The sequence below is a fragment of the Aotus nancymaae genome, unplaced genomic scaffold, assembly GCF_030222135.1.
Source record: "Aotus nancymaae isolate 86718 unplaced genomic scaffold, 86718_ANA_hifiasm-v0.15.2.pri h1tg000017l, whole genome shotgun sequence".
Lineage (NCBI taxonomy): Eukaryota > Metazoa > Chordata > Mammalia > Primates > Aotidae > Aotus > Aotus nancymaae.
The window spans coordinates 5,465,111-5,468,810 of record NW_026988429.1 but is presented as its reverse complement, the minus strand read 5'-3'; the positions used below and the strand labels follow the sequence as shown (position 1 = coordinate 5,468,810).

General features: G+C 44.1%; 1 pseudogene; it reads left to right on the top strand.

The window, feature by feature from the left end:
* The first annotated feature begins 365 nt into the window (after positions 1-365).
* LOC105717125 (lithostathine-1-beta-like) lies at positions 366-2,712 on the top strand (annotated as a pseudogene).
* The last annotated feature ends 988 nt before the right edge of the window (positions 2,713-3,700 follow it).

Below are 3,700 nucleotides of genomic sequence, written 5' to 3'. Positions count from 1 at the left end.
CCTCAGATTCAGCCAACAGGTAAGTGGGCATTCAGGAGGAAAATACCTTTACAGGAGAAGGACAAAGGCTGTAATCTAAAATCTTGGGGAAGATACAGTGTATCTGTCCAAGAGATGTCAGGAGTAATGAAGCCTCAGTGGAAGACAAAGTTACTTTGGGTTACTGAGTCTGTATATGTTCCAGATTCTCAAGAGAAATATTTGGGAATGTAGATATCTCAGAGGACATTCCTGCTGTCAGGAATTCAGAGGAGGATCTAAGGGAGGTAATAGGTGCTCTGCTCTCATTCTCTCAAACCCTCTTCCCTGTGTTCTATAGAGATTGCTGATTTGCTCCTTAAGCAAGAGATTCACTGCTGCTCAGCATGGCTCAGACCAACACATTCTTCATGCTGATCTCCTGCCTGATGTTCCTGTCTCTGAGCCAAGGTGAGATTTTTTTCCCCCACACCTCCAACAACCCCAGCCCTAAAGCCTTCACTCCATCCTCATGCACATGGGTTCACTTGAGAAAAAGCAGAGTCAACATCAGGGGTTGTTTTTTGTTGTTCAGTGATATTTATTGCTGATCTCATCCCATTCAAAAACATCCTGACATCATTAGGTAATTAGAGATGGAACTTGGTATGACTCTTTATCAGTGACCACTGCAGTTGGCATTGGTTTATCATATTAACTCTATTCATAATCAGGGGTTTGGGGATGTCCGTATGTAGACAGTCATTAGTGGAATGGGGAATTGAGGGGAGCTTTGTGAGTAGAGAAACCAGACAGGCTTGAGAAAGGCAGAAGCCTGAGTCCTTCAAGGTAGAAAAAGCCTAAGCCCCAGAAGTAAAAGGAACAATGGGAACACATTTCATTAGCCTATTTGTTGTGTGCTCTTGTCTGGAGCAAAGACATCTTAAGAGACTGTAAGTAAGATGCAGGAGAATGGAAGTGACCAATCACTTCATGACGTACAGCAAACTTCTATTCCTATAAAGAATCCTCAGAAGCTCCTACCTCACCTTTTAGCCTTTTTTCTTGCCCTGAGAGTCTTTCTTAATTGTCTCTCTTTTCCCAGGATAAGATGGCCAGACAGAGTTGCCCAAGTCCCAGGTCAGCTGCCCATAAGGCAACAATGCCTATGGATCCTACTGCTACTACTTTAATGAAGACCTTGAGACCTGGGTTGATGCAGATGTGAGTGAGGAGAGCAGTGTGGGAAGGGAGGCTCATGAAGGGAGGGGAAGGTGCCACTCTCCAGTGTGTTCAGTGGCTGATATGAGATGAGACTAATCCCCTCCTCATCCAATCATCAGCCCAAAACTTTCCAATATACTTAATCCATTATTCAGCACAGAGATGCTGGTGGTCAGTGAAAGCATCATCAGGAACATTTCTGTGCTGTCCTTTTACTATCACATCTTTTGGGAGGGCTCACTATGTCCCCCACACTTTCCTCCTTCACTGAGTGCTCCATTTTCCTCTCCAACAGCTCTACTGCCAGAATACGAATTCGGGTAATCTGGTATCTGCTCACCCAGGCCGAGAGTACCTTCGTGGCTTTGCTGATTAAAGAGAGTGGCACCAAGGATTGCAATGTCTGGATTGGCCTCCATGACTCCCACTGGGTCAGTCTGCTGCATCTTCTACCTCCTTATTACTAGGTTCCAGAGAGAAGAAGGAGGTGTGAAGTCTGGCACCGCAAACACCAGTTTTTACCATATTATGATAAAAGCAACCTCTCTATAAATCCTATAATGTACAGGATATTAAGGTTCTCTATAGGTCCTTAGAGATAAGCTTAAAACTGAATTTCCTCTGTGTTTCAGACATTCACAGTAAACTCATTTTGTCTACTTCTAGGGTAGCATCTTTATATATCTGTTACGCACCTCTTATCTATTGTGTTATCATCTTGTAAACCACATAGAGAAAGAGAATAGAGGAGGAGAATGCGCTGCTTTTATTTGGGAAACTCAAGGTATACTAAATAATATATCAACAACTAATGGCCATCCAATGCTATGCTGGATATGAACTTTTGAGGCCTTAGGAAAGAAAAATCAGGAACCAGTTTCAATAATGATGTTTTATGGTTCTCTGTGTCATATTTAGAACACTTTCTGTTTGTCAGGACACAGAGAGGTAGGTGAAGATTCCGGGAAAAGAGAAGCTTAGAGAAAATGTGGAGGAAATGATGTGACACTCAGAGATAAAGCAAGGTTTATCCTTGCCTTATGTCTTGACTGGTTTCTGAGTCAAGAAACACAAGTCAAACACAAATCAGGTGTTTCTTTCTCTTTCTGAGTCTTATCCACCTCTGCTCTGGCCCTTCTCCATCTAGAACCGCCACTGGCACTGGAGCAGTGGGTCCCTGGTCTCCTACAAATCCTGGGGACATTGGAGCCCCAAGCTGTGCCAGTATTGCCTGTTGTGCAAGGCTGACTTCAAGCTCAGGGGAGAGGCACAGCATCCACACACTTACCGCCATCCTACCCTATTTATCTCTGAGGATTGACCTGGGGACTGTGATAGAGGAAGGGTGAGCTCCTCATTCAGGAAATAGAGGAGTGTTTCCTCTTGACTTTTCCTGAGTCCTGCAGCCTAGAGGGCAACACGTTCTGATCCCCTCAGTTTGAATCTTCTCATTGGCTTATAGGATTCGAGAAATGGAAGGATGATTCTTGTAAGGAGAAGTTCTCCTTTATTTGCAAGTTCAAAAACTAGAGGTAGCTGTAAAGTGGACGTCTAGAATTGGTCTACCAGTTACTATGGAGTAAAAGAATTAAACCGGACCATCTCATCTCTCTCCAAATCAATCCAGACCATCTCTTCTCTTCTGAATTTGCATCACTGACCTGTAGTATCTTTACCTACCCCAATTGCGGGGGTCCGAAAGAATAAAAATAAACATGTTTCCCCCATGTCTGTATCTGCTATTTCCCCAGCTAATGCCTGGGGTGGTATTGCCTACTTGTTAGATGCCCGTGGACCACTGTGTGAGTACAGGGATGCTCTGAAAATGCTAGAGGGTCTAGAATGCTTGTTAGTAGCAAGTCTTATGGCTCACTGTTACGGGTTGTGGGAATGGCCACAGAAGTGTAGTTAGCAGCTGAGGTGAAGGTACTAACACTGGAGGAAGAACTACAGTTAGAAAAGGATATGAGGAACTCCACCTCCATGTTTGCATGTGGTCTGGCAGATAAGCTCAAAACTCAGGATACTCGCCTGGAACCCCTAGCTTGTTGCTTTGTATGGTTAGGAGGGATAGAGCTGTGTTGGCCAAAAATGCAAGCTGTTCTACCTAAACTGGACGGGAATGTTAAAACTTGTTGTCCTTAGGAACCAATTACTGAGTGAGATGAAGACATACCTCAAGAGGAGGAGGCTAATTATCCTTCCCTTTTGAGAGAAGCACCCCTCATGCAGTGGAAAACAAAAGCCCAACACCTGCAGCTAGGCAGTGATGGACAGCCTTTAAATAGGAAGCTTTAAATGTCCAAAATTACACCTTGGCAGAATTGTTGAACTTAGCAAAATCTTTTTAAACAGTAGCCAAGAGAAGGCTGAGCTACATGGATGATGCAGGTAAGACACCCTAGTGTGGATGGCATTTCCTTAGCAGAAAGTGAAGCTGGTAAAATGAGCTCAATCCCCTTTAAGACAGCATTGCATAGTGCCGGAACTCCTGAGGTCAAGTATAGTCTTACAGAGC